We start from the raw sequence: 17,251 nt of genomic DNA on the forward strand, positions 1-17,251 counted from the left end.
GTATGCGATTAAACTAACCTTGAGTGAAATTCGATAATCATGAAAAAATGGATCAATACATGGTATTTGGGAACAAACTTAATAAGGTAACTCCTAAGTAAACTCGAATACGTGGAAGAAAAACCGGGAGAAAAAGAAACATGGTCCGAAACGACCTCACGAACAACTCAAATCGAGGTATAAAATACACGGTTTTCAGGATTACGGGGACAGGGAGCAAAAATGTCCTGAAATCACACTGAGGGTTCATGATGCCAGAACGGTACGTCATACAAATCTTGAAGGGCAACAGATAACTTTTGAGGGTGTCGGTATGCGATAAACCAGCTTTGAGTGAAACTCTAACAATTATGAAAAAAATGGATTAATACTTGGTATTTTGGGCTCAAACTTAACACTTTAACTCCGGAAGTAATTACGGACACATGGAAGAAAAACCGGGATAAAAAGAAACATGGCCCGAGACGACTCGAACAACTCAAATTGAAGTTTAAAAGACACGATTTTCGGAATTACAATGTCCCCGAGCAAAAGTATCCAGAAGCCGCACACAGGGTAACTCATGTCAGATAAAGTGGTCACACAAATTTTGAGGAGCAACAGATAACATTTGAGAGTACTGGTATGCGAACCAGCCTTGAGTGAAATTCGGAATCATGAAGAAATGGATTAATACTTGGTATTTGGGGCTTAAACTTAATAGGGTAACTCCTGAAATAAATCCCGGACACGCTGAAGAAAAACCGGGAGAAAAAGAAACATGACCTGGGACGACTCGAACAACTCGAATTGAAGTATAAAATACACGGTTTTCGGCATTACAGGTTCCCCGAGCAAAGGTATCCACAAGCCGCACACAGGGTAACTTATGTCAGATAAAGTGGTTACACAAATTTTGAAGAGCAACAGATAACATTTGAGGGTGCCGATATGTGATAAACAAGCCTTGAGTGAAATTCGGATAATCATGAAGAAATTAATTAATACTTGGTATATGGGGATCAAACTTAATAGGGTAACTCCTGAAGTAATCCCGGACACGTTGAAGAAAAACCGGGAGAAAAAGAAACATGGTCTGATACGACCTCCCGAACAGCTCGAATTGAAGTTTAATACACTATTTTCGGGTTAAAGGGTCCCTGAGCGAAAATATCCAGAAATCGCACAAAGGGTTACTCATGGCAGATGAAACTGCCACACAAGTTTGAGTAGCAACAGAAAACATTTGAGGGTGCCGGTATGCGATAAACCAACCTTGAGTGAAATTCGATAATCATGAAAAAATGGATTAATACATGGTATTTGGGGGCTGAAACTTAATAAGGGAACTCCTGAAGTAATCCCGAACACGTGGAAGAAAAATCGGGAGAAAAAGAAACATGGTCCGAAACGATCTCCCGAACAGCTCAAATTGGAATGTAAAATACACGGTTTTCGGGATTACGGGGACCCGGAGCAAAAATGTCCAGAAATCACACAGAAGGTTCATGATGCCGGATAAAACGGCCACATAAATTTTAAGCTAAACTAAACCAATATAAACAATAAACTAAACACTACTAATCTAACTCAAAATACATTATAAACTACACTAAACATGATACTAAGCACAATAGAGTAGTAAAGTTTGGAACTTTGACTAACTAACTAGTTTTGGAGCCCGTAAAAATCACGGGATCGTTAATAATTGACTGTGTTTAAGTGTTTAATTTGTGAATATCTTATACTTCCTCCATTCAACTCCAAACTACCATATTGGTTTTTGCATACTATTCACAAATGAATCTTCAATTGCAATTTTCTCTCAATATATAAGTGAAAATATATTCTTGTGGGATCTTATTTGATTCGTCTTTACGAGTACATTAAAAATATGTAACTTTTATAATTTTTGCATATACGTAGCTAATGATATTTACCGCGCAAAACATGCGTTGGCAAACGTGAAAAGTGTACTATGGTAGTTTGGAGTTGAATGGAGGAAGTATGGAGTAGTCCCCCTCTCTCAATCATTTGTTTAATTTTAATTAAAAAACCACTCACAAATAATTTAAAAAAAAGGGTAAATAAATGAACACGACTGAGGGAGCGGTATTTTAAAACAAAAGTTTAATACACTCCAAATTTTTGATTCGAGATGATACGAAAACGAAAATGTGAATAGCTTGGTTGTTTTGAAGCAAGGATACAATTCGTCAAATTGAATTTTCGGATAATTTTGGTCTTATGGACAATCTTGACGCCATAGAAGTATTGGAACATGAATTTGCGCTCCATTGTCGTCCCCTGTTTTCAAAGGATTTAAAAATATGAGTACAAGTTGCTACCAATAAAATAAAACATTAAAGGAAGTCACCCTTCCATATATGAACAAATTGCATTGAAATTTATTTTCTACTCCATATGCAGTTAAAAAACCTCCTAACTTCGAAATATATATAGCGTGATTACTTTTCATTCATTATCCTTTCTTTCTCTACAAAAACATAACGTCTTATTACTTCACTTATAGTAAGTACACATATAGATATAGAATTTAAATAAATACTCCCGTCAAAATCCTAAAACTCGTACAATGTGGATAATTATGCTAGTCTCGTAAAAATATTTCTTATTGGGTATGCAAAATAATTACGCGAAGTTCAAAGCACATCCATATTAGGATCGCATTAACATATACATACCTCCTATAACAACATCATTAATTAAATTATCAAGTTAATTAATTGAATTGGCACCTCCAATTAAGACTATTAAATATAAATACACGAACAAAAAGAAAAGGAAAAAGCAGACACACAATTCCAATAAAATACTTTAAATTACAGAGAGATAAAAAAAACTGACTTTTGTAAGGACGGGTAATGTTGGTTTGGACAACCTGGTATCAAATAAGACAATATGAATTGGTATTTTGATGAGATTTTATAGAAAGAAAATCAATGACTCTCAATTTTCTCGTTTGAGTTGCTAATGATTCTTCAATTGCCTGTTTAGTTAATGGTTCTTCAATTGCGTCTTTAATTAGTGATTCTTCAATTGTCTCTTTATTATTTGACCATTGCTTTGATCGACTTAAAGATTATAGAATATGAATGGTTTTTTTCACCAACAAATATTGCAACTTGTCTCTTTATTGCTTGAATGGAGATATTGTTTTTATTGTCGTTTTAGTGCATTTTAAAGTACTTGGCCCTATGTTTATCTTGCAAAGAAAAGATCGTGAACTTTTATGTGAGCAACTTTAACAACTATTCCGAAGAGTTCCAAGGAAAGGTTACATATATTTAAAATATCACATTTTGTGTTATAATAATATACTCCGTAGTATATATAAGATTAGATTTAAGACAAAAGTAAGAGAGTAAAGTAAGGATCAAAACCTTATAAGTGAACTCTAATAATCATTAGTAGTAGTATAAGATGAGCAAAACTAATTACACATTTCTCGGAATCACGCAATAAATAGAGATTTATGCATATACGATTCTAAACATAACTTCTTCATATTCGATCACTCAACAAAAATTATAATCAAAACAATACTATTATACTTCATACGAAATAATAGCCTTTCCTAATTCGTGAGAAAATAAAATATAAACAAATCATTCAAAAAAAATATTTATCCAAAAAATATTGTGAGTCACAGAATAGTATATTTGACGGAAAACAAAAAAATGATTTAAAGGCTTGAAAGCATTGGAATTGGAACAATGAATTGGAGAATAAGAATCGGTTTCTAACTAATTACTATTTATGCATATTATAACACTATGATAAGATCAAATTGACATATGTGCATCGTACTTTAACAATTTGGCTAAACAATTTGATTTGTAACATGTTTGACAAAACAAAAATAAAACATAAGTGTTAAAAAGGAGACTAAAGTGTAGGAAAAAGTGAAGGACAATAATGTAACATGTCAACAATTTATTAAAGATTTTTGTTACCATTTGATATTTCAAATACACCATTGTAGAAAAAAGAAAAACCGACAAAAATGAAAGAGTCATCTAAACAAAGAAAAAAAATCTGTAAAGAAGATCCATAGCCATTATTTCGAACCTCGTGTATTGTTATTGATATGTGAGTATGTCATCCTCCTATAATATACAAACACATACAAAAAAATAACTAATAAAATTCTAATTAATTCAAAACATAATGAAAATAAAAAGTGAAACAATTAATTTAGTTCTCTATGTATAGTTTACCTACCAATTTTTTGAATAAAGTTGAAAATTCATTCTCCTGCAATATTAATATAAACACCAAAAAATAACTAATAAGATTCTAATTAATTCAAAACATAATAAAAATAAAAAGCGAAATAATTAATTTAGTTCTTTAGCTATACCTTACCTACCGATTTTTTGAATAAAGTTGGAAATTCATTCTCCTGCAATATTAATACAAACACAAAAAATAATAACAAATTAATACAAAACATAAGAAAAATAAAAAACGAAACAATTAGTTTACTTTTCTATGTATACTTTAGGTGCTATTTTTTTGAATAAAATTGAAAATTAGGGTGAATATAATAGTTATATATATGAAATTTTTTATTACAAATTCTCTCAAAATTTTATGAATGAAAGAAAAATAAAAAATATGGTAGATAACTATGGAGTATATATAGTAATGATGAAAGGAAAGTTAAAAGGTCATTTCATTAAATAAAGAAAATAATTATTAAATAAATAAGGTAAATAAATAACAAAAATTATGAGAGGTGATCAATGGTTTACAATTTTTTTTCTTTCTTTTTTGTGTTTATACCTTATATTTTTTAAATTTTTTTACCTTATATTTTTTAATTTTCTTAAATTGGTAATCCATATCACTTTTTTTGACCGTGTCAAATTAAAATTTGCCACGGCACAATTAAACTTGTCATGTCACATTTTTTAGGTTAGCATTTTAATAAGATTTTATAGATAGAAACTATTATAGGTATTATAGGTTTTATAGCCATTATACAACCATAAATTCCAATATTTTAAATTTATTTTAAATTTATTTTGTGGTATTATTTAATTAGATAATTGATTGCCGAAGAACTCAAGAGGTGAATTAAATAGGAAAAAATGTTAATGAAAATTACGTGTGTTAACTGTTAAGTAATATAAAAAGTTTTAATCAATTTATTAACATATTATATTATAAAAATTAATTAAATAATAAAAACTTTAAAGTAATTTGGTGAGTGTTAAGTATTATGAAGAGTTTTAATCAATTTATTACCATGTTTAATTAAAAAATGAATTAAATAGGAAAAAATGTTAATAAAAATGGTGGGTGTTAAGTAATATGAAGAGTTTTAATTAATAAATTTTAATTAATTTATTAACATGTTTTATTACAAAATTTTTAATTTTAATTATAAATTATAAATTTTATTAACATATTTTATCAGAAAAATTTCAATTAAAATGTCACTATTAGTTATAAATTATGAAATTTTGATGTAAATTTCTAAGAGTTACAAAAATTTTGGAAAATAATATATTTAATATACAAAAATCATTTAAGAATATAGATAATATCTTTTAATATTATAGATAAGTGAATTAAATTAATTTATAGATAAATGAATTAAATTAATGCCATGTAATAATAAATTAATGCCGGTTGACGAAATGAGCAGAAAAGAGGGATTTTCGTTGTCGGTAAGAACAGTGATGATAAGAGACGTGGTAATTGGGTATGAATGTGTGTGTGGCATTTGGGTTATGCGGTTGACGTGAGCTTCAAATGTCTGCGTGACTTTTTTTATCCTACGTGGCATTGTCTATGTGGACTTAATTGATCATTTTAGGGCAAGCTTTTAATAATATTTTATAGATTGCATAAATAAAATAGAATAAGAACTTGAAATAAAATAAAAGGGATGAGAGAAATTAATTATTCAACTTGTATTAAAGAGGAATTAAAAGGAAAAATCTTCATACAAATCTTGTAAATTAAAACGCTAAACTAAAATTTAGAAGAAGAATAATGAAGAAAAGATGAACAAAGCCCTAAGAGCATCTCCAACAATGAGGAATAGACTCCTCACCAAATCAAGGAAGAGCAAAATTGAGGAATAAATGCCGTCCAACCATGATTTTACTTCAGCGAAATGTTGAAGATGAAAGCACGCAGCGGAATAGCGAGGAAGGAAACGCGCAGCGCTTCTTGACAATTTCTACTGCAAAAGTACAATCACCACTACAAAAGGACAATTCTAATACAATTAAATATTAAAAAGTTGTGGGACCCACTTTGTAAGGAGTTTTATTTTATTGGTGGTTATATTTTGTTAGTTAATTTATCTCAAAACTTTATTTCGTGTAAGGAAATGGCCCGACACGAACCCGACACGAAATGACCCGCTTTTGAATAGTGCGCAAAATAGAAAGTTGCAAAGTGGAGTTGAATGGAGGGAGTAATATGTAATTAAGTTTTTTCCAAAACAATAATTACACCATAATTTCTATTTTTTTTCTCTACAAATAGGTAATAATATTTGATATATATTGACATACTTTTCCTTTTCTTCTTTCTATGATTTACTTTACTTTATTAGATATCGTTTTTCTAATGGATGTTTAAGATTCGTAATTTGTGGGGTAATTGAATAACATTGATAAAAACGATTACATTGATAACTGATAACTGACAACTGGCAACACATAAATAAAACTGACAAAAAATAAAGCTAACACGTAAATAAAGCTGACGGAAATAAAGCTAACACATAAATAAAGGTGACAACTCATGACAACAACATATATTAGACTTGAAATACTACCGTTAACATAACCACGCCACTAATTAATTCCTTAGTCAGTGGAATAACCTTCTGATGAAGAATCCTTTGGCTTCCATAACTCCTCCTCAAGATAACTGAAATAAATCTCGTAAACCAGCACTTACTTGAAGCGAGCAACTGATGCGCAAAATTTTAAAATGTTGCGTCATAATACATAACATGGTAGTGGAAGATGAAAGGGATACGTATGCTAACTACTCTGACCCTACTGAGTTCGACAATAACGGGAATGAGGAAGGTCATCTTAATGTTGAAGATCCCGAGTATGAAGTTGGATATACACACTCCTATAATCGTATATTCAAAACAGAAATCGTATAAGAAATGCAAGGGCACATCAAGTCCTAAGAGCAGATCTAATTGAAAATATCTGGCAAAAATTTGGTGACCACAACTAATATTGTATTATTTTCTTTTCCAACGGTATTTTAATTTATTGTATTTTCTTTATCGTTTTAATTTATCTATGTAATATTGGTGTGTTTTTTTAAATATTGTATTAATGTATCCTTGTAAAATAATGTTTTAAATTTTAAATTTTTATGTTTTAGAAATTGTCTTGGAAAATATTTTTTTTTAGAGAAAAAAATATTTTAACCTTTTTTTCTATAATAAAACTGAAGTCGATTAATTATCGAGTTGAAAACCCGAACAAATTACGAAAATTGATTTTAATGTAAAAAAAATGTGTGGGGTATGTTAAAGTAAGAGAGATAAATGATGAAAGAGAGTGATGAGGAATAAGTGTAAATTATTGTTGGAGAAGTTTTTTGGTTGTAAATTGAAAAGTTGAGGAATAATGAGGTGGATGAGTGAGAAGTGATAAGAGAGAGTGAGATGAGGAGGAGAAATATTCATTGTTGGAGATGGTCTAATACTACTCAACTATTGCTGCTCTACTCGTCTTCTGCTTCTCGCCTCCCAAGTAGACCTGGCAAAATGGGTCAGACCCGAATGACCCGACCCAAAAAGGCTGAACCGAGATCCGAAAATGACCCGAACTTGCTTGACCCAAATACAACCCGAAACCCGAATTGACCCGACCTAACCCAGACCCGACCCGAACATTGTCTGACCCAATGTTGACCCGACCCGAAAAGACCCGATTCATAATTAACCCGATCCCAAATGACTTGAAGTGGCCCAAAATGACCCGAAACGACTAGTACAAAATCATGTTAATATTATATATATCAAAATAAAATTTCATTGGTTACAATAGTTCCTAATAAATAGTTAAATTTGCAAAATAATACTTCTTAATCAAAATCGTACTAACTTAAGTGCTTAGCCATTAACCCAAAAGCAACCCTACCCAAAATGACCCATACCCGAAAATGACCCGACCCGAAATGACCTGACAACAGGTCACCTGAAATTGACCCGAAACCTGAAAGTGACCCGACCCGACCCAACCCGACCCGAAATGTATGACAGACCCGAAATAACCCAACCCAAACAAACCCGACTCGTACCCGACCCGAGTGACCCATTTTACCAGGTCTACGCCAAGTCCCAACTACCACAAAAATGAGCTGCATTTTTTTATTCCAAAATGTGCCAGCCATCCCAGCCTTTAGCAATTGGAGTCTTATCCAATGATACAACTCATACAAGGATAATGTGGCCCAACAAAGTAGCTTAAGCCGAGAAAACGAAATGTCACGGGCCATGGTGCATAAATGATGGCCCAAGTCTTCATTTGTCTCATATTTTTTTTCCGTCTTTCTTTGATTCGTCTTAACCGCTTTTCCTACTCGGATTTTATACCTATCTAAAACCCTTCTAAATGTCCAAACTTTGGAAATTCTCTCTATGAGGAACAGTAGAGCAGTAACTCCCGTGCTCAGCGTGTGCTACACAGTGATCTTGTCCACTTGCGCCCTTCTCCCTCTTCTACAACTGCTGCAATTGCGCCCTTCTCCCTCTTCTACAACTGCGGCTAATTCTTTCTGCATCGATCTGTTGTTGCTCAGTCTTTCTTCGTTTCTCATCTTCATTCTCTAAATTGCTTCTCTTATATATTTATTTCATCTTCATTCTTATTCTAATCCTTATCTCATATCTCATCCTCATTGAATTGCTTGATATTGATTAGTTATTCACTCTCAACCATCAATTATTGTTACCCTTTTCCCTCATCAAACAACAAAACCCCATTTGCCAACCCCAATAACCATATCCTTGAGACAGAGAAATCGGGGAGATGGTTCATTGTTGGGGGATGAAGATGATGAAGATGGTCATATGTAGGTCTACAACTATTGGTGTTTCTCGATAGCCTCTTCTGTAATTAGTAATTCGATTTGGGCGTAGCTTCAAAGAGACTCGATCTGGATTTTTTTACTGGGTCTGGTTATAACTCGCTCAACCCCAGGTATTGATTTCATTTCCTGATTTCCTCTTTTTAGTTTACTAATTTGTTGTGTTTTTATTTCCTTCATTACCCAATAATATTTCCTACTCACTCTGCAACCTTTATTCCCTTCATTGCATGAAAGGCTGTTCAAGGACATTACATTTTCATAGATTTAAGAAAATTTTGGTTCACTAATCCGCCCTAAACCCTTTAACATGATTGTTATAAATGTCCAAACTTTGGAAATTCTCTCTATGAGGAACAGTAGAGCAGTAACTCCCGTGCTCAGCGTGTGCTACACAGTGATCTTGTCCACTTGCGCCCTTCTCCCTCTTCTACAACTGCTGCAATTGCGCCCTTCTCCCTCTTCTACAACTGCGGCTAATTCTTTCTGCATCGATCTGTTGTTGCTCAGTCTTTCTTCGTTTCTCATCTTCATTCTCTAAATTGCTTCTCTTATATATTTATTTCATCTTCATTCTTATTCTAATCCTTATCTCATATCTCATCCTCATTGAATTGCTTGATATTGATTAGTTATTCACTCTCAACCATCAATTATTGTTACCCTTTTCCCTCATCAAACAACAAAACCCCATTTGCCAACCCCAATAACCATATCCTTGAGACAGAGAAATCGGGGAGATGGTTCATTGTTGGGGGATGAAGATGATGAAGATGGTCATATGTAGGTCTACAACTATTGGTGTTTCTCGATAGCCTCTTCTGTAATTAGTAATTCGATTTGGGCAGTAGCTTCAAAGAGACTGTCGATCTGGATTTTTTTACTGGGTCTGGTTATAACTCGCTCAACCCCAGGTATTGATTTCATTTCCTGATTTCCTCTTTTTAGTTTACTAATTTGTTGTGTTTTTATTTCCTTCATTACCCAATAATATTTCCTACTCACTCTGCAACCTTTATTCCCTTCATTGCATGAAAGGCTGTTCAAGGACATTACATTTTCATAGATTTAAGAAAATTTTGGTTCACTAATCCGCCCTAAACCCTTTAACATGATTGTTATAAATGTCCAAACTTTGGAAATTCTCTCTATGAGGAACAGTAGAGCAGTAACTCCCGTGCTCAGCGTGTGCTACACAGTGATCTTGTCCACTTGCGCCCTTCTCCCTCTTCTACAACTGCTGCAATTGCGCCCTTCTCCCTCTTCTACAACTGCGGCTAATTCTTTCTGCATCGATCTGTTGTTGCTCAGTCTTTCTTCGTTTCTCATCTTCATTCTCTAAATTGCTTCTCTTATATATTTATTTCATCTTCATTCTTATTCTAATCCTTATCTCATATCTCATCCTCATTGAATTGCTTGATATTGATTAGTTATTCACTCTCAACCATCAATTATTGTTACCCTTTTCCCTCATCAAACAACAAAACCCCATTTGCCAACCCCAATAACCATATCCTTGAGACAGAGAAATCGGGGAGATGGTTCATTGTTGGGGGATGAAGATGATGAAGATGGTCATATGTAGGTCTACAACTATTGGTGTTTCTCGATAGCCTCTTCTGTAATTAGTAATTCGATTTGGGCAGTAGCTTCAAAGAGACTGCCGATCTGGATTTTTTTACCGGTCCGGTTATAACTCGCTCAACCCTGGTATTGATTTCATTTCCTGATTTCCTCTTTTTAGTTTACTAATTTGTTGTGTTTTTATTTCCTTCATTACCCAATAATATTTCCTACTCACTCTGCAACCTTTATTCCCTTCATTGCATGAAAGGCTGTTCAAGGACATTACATTTTCATAGATTTAAGAAAATTTTGGTTCACTAATCCGCCCTAAACCCTTTAACATGATTGTTAATGGACCCAAAAATTGACACTGAACCCAGAAGTTTGATTACCAAACTACTCTTTTACGAGAAAATTATTCAAGCTACTTTCACCATTCCAAGCCTGACTATGATCGATGGACATGGAGGTTTAACTTATCTGTCAGATTATGGTTGATATTTAGCCTTAAGGTAGTAGTCGCAGTACACAATGAAGTGTTTATTTGTTTTTATTCTCTTTTATGCAAGTCATCTGCATTCTTCTTAATCAATTCTCTGTTTGTCGGGTCTTCAGTTACGCATTCATCACTGGTTTACCATCGTATCTTTTTCACTTGATGCTTATATACAGGAGCCGCATTGATCAGTTTTTGATTTCTTTTAATTGTTCCTGTCCTTCCTTGGATCCAAATTTGTGTAGCGGCGCCGGCGACAGGCCAATCAGTTCAGTTAAAAATACGTTACTCCATCTATAAGCATGCAACTGAAACTTAGGCAAGTGCCTTTTAGAATTTTTCTTAGTGTATACACTTAAACTTTTCACCAGTTAGAGCTTATTTTCATAAATTCGCTATTAATTATCAGCCATTTTATGATCTGGGTTTTTATTTTGCTCTTTAGAGGTTGATTTATATATTGGATCAGAAAAAACACACTTTTACAATAAAATTGGTTAATTTTTGTTTTATACTTGATACAGTAATGAGTAATTTTTATGTGAGACGGACTTATTCTGTAATTTGTTTATTTGGTAAAGTTGAGATCTTTAGCTTTCTAACAGTGTTTATTGATTTCTGTAGGAAATTATTGTAAAAGATTAAACAATGGAGTCAAGTGCGGCAGCTTTAAACCGTAGTGCTTGTATGAGAGAAACAGGAAAGAAGAGCTTTTTATGGGAGAAAATTAGCCAAAGTTTGTTCAAAAGCAAATCTACGAGCTTTTATTTCAAAAATTTGGGGTTTCTGATAATAATAATAATAATGGAAGAAAGATCAATAAATCCGGACTTGCTTTCTCCGTTCTCACTTTAGACTTTAATCAAAATGTTAAATATTCTATGGTAAGTTCTAATACATGTGTGCATAGTATTAAATCTCCGTTTATGTCGCGGTATCGGTTATCACGGCCAAATATCGTCTTTTAAGGCGTAAAAGGCGGGATCATAGCTGCTGATATTTAAAACTATGCATGTGTGTTACTTTTGGTTTCTTTTTCGGTACTTAGGGTGTAAAGGTACATGTTTTTTTGATGGTTTATTGAATTGCAGAAGCTTGTGCCCACATTATTTGAATCTGCTAAGGCAGACTCCAAAATGTTACTGCAATTATATTGGGGGGGTTTCCAATCTATGATTTATATTAGTGATAAGCAAACGACTAACTAAACTGACTATTTTTTTAGTTGCGGATTGATGCGTATTTTAAGCAAATATAAGTAAATGATTGAGACGGAGTTAGAATATATAGTAGAATATGTTGAATTGTTATCTTGTGGCTTTGTTATATGTTTGTGGGACGTCATCATGTCATTGTGAATTTTAAGGGGGATAAAGTTGATGAACAAATTAGCTCAAATGATGCTTAATTCGGTTCCATTTAATGTTGCTTAATTCGGTTCCATTTGATTGTATACGTTTTTTCAAAATATATGAGGAGAATTTGGATAAACGATACGATCGAATGGAATGTTGGGAAATGGGGTATGTTATTTTGCTTGTTGGTTGAAGATACTGGAGAATTGGAGATTGATTTTTCTATGTATGGTGTTTGTGATGCAGTATGTGGATAGAGAAGGGAAAACTTCGTTAATGGCAGCGTGCCTGAATCAGCAATACATCATGTAGTTAAATTACTTATAGAGTTGGGTACCAATGTCAATGCTTATCGTCGTGGTACAGCTACTCCCTTATTGCTATCGATTTTGCTGTTATTAAGTTTGTTAAGCCTCCCTGACATTTCTATGTGATTGCAGGTCGTAATGGAGGTACACCATTACATCATGCTGCAAAACGAGGTTTAGAATATCACGTTAATCTACTTCTTTATAATGGAGGTATCATCTATTGGGAATTAGGAATCCGACTTTCTTCTCTTTTTATGCGAAACTAAATAACGTATTGGAATGGAGGGTGTACTAATTCTGTAGCTCGTAGAATCTAACTGGTTTTGCCCCCTTTTTTAAGCTAATGCTTTATTGGTGAATGATGATTGTCAAACACTCAAACCGCACTGGACATCACGAGAGCCAAAGGATTCACCAATATTGTTCCTGCAATTGAGGTAGGTTGTCTCTATTATTCTGTTGACTTCAGTTGTATCATTTACCTTCATTATGTCACCGTCTAAAATGTTTGGCATTCTGCTATACACGATAATGATTCTGTTTTATCTTTGGAATTTATAGAATCGCATATGCTTATACGCTGGTTGGCTGAGAGAACCCATGATGCCAGGGTTTCTGAAATTACGTGCTCCGCAATTTCTTTCACGAAAAGTGTAAGTATCAACTGCTGGTTTATTATCGTTGCATCATGATAGCCTGGCAATATTTACTCTGCATTATATATTTGGTTCTTCACATGCTTATCACTTTCCAATTCCTGAGGAGGCGGTGGTTCTTCCAAGTGGTTTTCATAATTTACGGAAGCCTTTTAAATTGGAGCTTGCCATATATACAAGTATTCTGGTATTTCCTTTACGTTCTTCATCAATTATTCATTTATATTGTCTTTAGTTATCTTGATATTAATGTGGTTTGCTTTGCTTTGTAAAGTTTGGTTTCAACTTCTAATACCCTTTGCTTGACAAGCAGGATGCTCAGCCTCGTTTGAAATTTGCTTTATGGAAAGCCAGTATGGAGGAACCAGCTTTCAACCCGCCTAATCCCGCAGTTGTACTTTGTGGAACATCGACCAGTAAGTTTTCCGTCAGAATTCTGCTTCTCAGTTTATTTAGTTGCTGATTCGTTTTGGTGGCGTTCTCGTACAGCTATCTTTATTGAGAACTACGACACCAGGTCAACTCAGGTGGCCAAATTTCAAATAGTTTCAAAATTGATGGTCTTACCGAATCATGCCACTGTTTTCAGATCACCGTTGATCTTGCTTGTAGATTGCCAAGGCTGACCGGAGTACAGTCTTCAAGCTAAACATGTTTAAGCCTTCAAGCTATTAGGGACTACCTCTCATTATGGGAACTTAGCCTGAGCAAATGCTGCTCTGGTGTCGCCCATGATAGCATGTATTCCGTTATTATTAGGAGGTATAGAGCTTGAAAAACCTGATCTGACCAAGTTTCAGTTTAGTTTGTAGCAAAGACTCAAATTATTCTAGCGAAGTCTCAAATTTATCAGTTTTCAGTGTATTTGATGAGGTGTATCTATAATATCCAAGTTTCGTTTGGTTCACAGCAAAATTTAATATCTTTTTAGTTCTTTTTTGGACAATGGGTATACTATAGTTTCACTTATTATTTGCAAAGTTTCAATCTTTTTAATTTGTATTTGATTTGATGATGGGTACTATGTGCCTGGGTCACATTTATTTCTTGTGAAGTTTCAATCTCTAATATGACTATTTGATGTTCGGTACTCTATAATTTCCGCGTTCCGCGTCGGCACTACCTAATTGTCGTAACTTGTTTAATTCATACATTTATCATGTATAATGTGATACATTCTTATATGATAATTCTAATTATGATTAGTATAACTTATCAAACAAATTATGTGGCACATGTACTATTCTAATTTGGGTTTGTCGGCTTAAATAAGAAGCGTCGAAGGTACTCTGATTTGTGGATCGTTTGTCTTATTTTGCTTGCATTTTCTCTTTACTAATCGTCAGCAACCCAATGACTCCAACCTAAGCATTGCATTTCAAAGATTGCTCATGAAGGGTTGATTTAAATGTTCGGGAAGTGTTAACCCAATGACTGCAACGTAAACAGATACTTCTGCATTGCGCTTAAAGGTGGGTAATTTGATAAAAGACGGATATGGGCCTTGGGACTCCGCGCGCATCGCGCGCGGAGCAACAACTAGTATAAAACAAAAAGACAAAAGCAGTACCCACATCCAAAAATAATGTAGAACTAGTTTTGAAACCCGTGAAAAATCACGGGTCCTATACAAATTTCATTTTTTTATTAATACTACTTTATAAAATATATTTTGATTTGAAAACACTGCAGACGATAAAATAGGATGTAAATTATGAGATTGAACATAATAACACGGTAATATAAACAATAATAATAATATGAGATTATTGGGGAATAGATGCATTGTATTTGTCGTTAAAATGTGTGTCTTTGTAAAAGATACAAAAAAAAATTTAATCATGAGTAACTCTTCTTCTCCTCTATTATCAACCTAGTAAATTAATGAGATTTAGACATTTAATAGAGAGTTTTTTTGAATGTATATGTTGAACGGATGACGCTGCTCATTGCTCTGATGATTCATGATTTATGCTAACTTGTAAATTCAGTAATGATTTGCATTCTCAATTCATCATACTCAAATTAAATAGTCTAATTACATATTTACATGTATATAGACATAAGTTGTTTATATAGAAATCAATGATTAATACTTATACATGGGTTATCTATTATGTAACTTCAAGATATTGGTGCTCCGGAGATTGAGGAGTTTCTTAGCCGCCAATTTACCAAAGGCGGTCAAGTTTTTCTCCTTCAATAGCTAAAAGAAAAATAGCCTAACAAAGTGAATGAAGTAAGACTAATATAGTAATTGAATACATTGAATACGTGTCTCTCCATTTCAAATTTAATTATCATTTGATGTTTTTTTTTTCTCTAGTAAGAATTATCCATCAATGTTGTGTCGATACTATCACTACAACTAAAAGGCCAAGAATAACTAATAGGCTAAAAACCCTAGCATAATTATTGGAACAAAAATAGATAGGCTAATATCAATTAAAATAATCGACGACATAAAAATACATCCTCAATATGGTGATTACTCCATTCAAGAGCTTCATATTTGATCATCCATATGAACACATCCTCCAACATCAACTATCATGTTAACAGATATTGAACTAATATCTGAAATAAAAAAATTGATAATTCTTAAATTGTGTTCTGTACTCATCGACTGTCATGTATTAATAATTAAAATAGGAAAATCTCCAAAAAAAAAATTCCAAGAAAAAAATGAGAAACATCATGCTACCTCTTAAAATATCCACATATTTGTCGATTGTCATTTGCACTTATTGATCTCCAAGTATGTCATGCTCCTGAAAATTCAATCAATTGTACAAATTAGTATTATGCCAAAATCAATTGTACACGAAATACAAAATTGCATAAGATATACCGAGTATATGTAAAATATTATCAAATGAGTTTTGTATTAATAATTAAAATAGGAAAATCTCCCAAAAAAATTCCAAGCAAAAAAAAAAGAGAAACATCATCCTCTTAAAAAATCCACATACTTGTCGATTGTCATTTGCACGTATTGATCTCCAATTATGCCATGCTCCTAAAAATTCAATCAATTGTACAAATTAGTATTATGCCAAAATCAATTGTACACGAAATACAAAATTGCATAAGATATACCAATATAGTAATCTTATCATGGAAAAGAGAACATGAGAAAAACGAATGAGTTGTAGGTTGGTAAAAAAATTATAATAAAAATGCATGTCTATTGTTGTGTTCATGGAATAAACATTATCATCTCAAGAAAAAAAAGTAATAATTAAGAAGTCATAATATCATCAAAAGTTTTAAGGTAGACTAAAAATATGAATCGTTATAAAGAAACTTGAGAAATGAGTTATGGAGAAAGAAGATGAAAGGTATGGTTAAATGCTTGTGGTGAATTGAATAAAGTATTGAAGTGGAAAAAGATAAAAAGTTTATTGTCTTCTTTAATTTTTTTCTAATATTGTAATTGTAAGAATAAATATTAAGGAACATAAAAGAAAATAATTATGATGATGAGACTTGTAATATGACTTCTTGAAATCATGTGGTTATATCACATGTCATTTAAAAATGTACTCAATGTTAGCTTTTTAAAGAAATAAATAAATGTATACTTTAATTTTATGAGCTGTGTTAATATGAAAAAATTTAACCGATTTACTAACATCTATGTTCTCTTCCAAAAATTTCAATTAAAATGTGAATTATAATTGTTAATTATGAAACTTTTATGTGAATTTTGGTAAGTTACATCTTTTTTTTTTTAGCTCATCAAATCTTTAATATATACATTTAATTTAAGAATAT

General features: G+C 32.6%; 2 long non-coding RNA genes across 4 annotated transcripts; one reads left to right on the forward strand and one right to left on the reverse strand.

Moving 5' to 3' along the window:
- The first annotated feature begins 9,410 nt into the window (after positions 1-9,410).
- Positions 9,411-14,375, forward strand: LOC141622358 (uncharacterized). 3 transcript variants are annotated; one of them, XR_012532943.1, is made up of 9 exons: positions 9,411-10,001; positions 11,329-11,471; positions 11,777-12,036; positions 12,754-12,867; positions 12,948-13,028; positions 13,159-13,255; positions 13,380-13,661; positions 13,788-13,890; positions 14,064-14,375. It is a non-coding gene; the product is annotated as an uncharacterized LOC141622358 (long non-coding RNA). The 3 variants fall into 3 exon arrangements; XR_012532942.1 differs by having other exon boundaries at positions 12,948-13,255; XR_012532944.1 differs by having other exon boundaries at positions 12,754-12,835; positions 12,948-13,255.
- A 1,800-nt stretch (positions 14,376-16,175) lies between these two features.
- Positions 16,176-16,867, reverse strand: LOC141621156 (uncharacterized). The gene is made up of 3 exons (XR_012532118.1): positions 16,574-16,867; positions 16,447-16,493; positions 16,176-16,245 (listed from the first exon to the last, which is right to left on the reverse strand). It is a non-coding gene; the product is annotated as an uncharacterized LOC141621156 (long non-coding RNA).
- Positions 16,868-17,251: the final 384 nt, after the last annotated feature.

The sequence above is a fragment of the Silene latifolia genome, chromosome X (genome assembly GCF_048544455.1).
Source record: "Silene latifolia isolate original U9 population chromosome X, ASM4854445v1, whole genome shotgun sequence".
Classification (NCBI taxonomy): Eukaryota; Viridiplantae; Streptophyta; class Magnoliopsida; order Caryophyllales; family Caryophyllaceae; genus Silene; species Silene latifolia.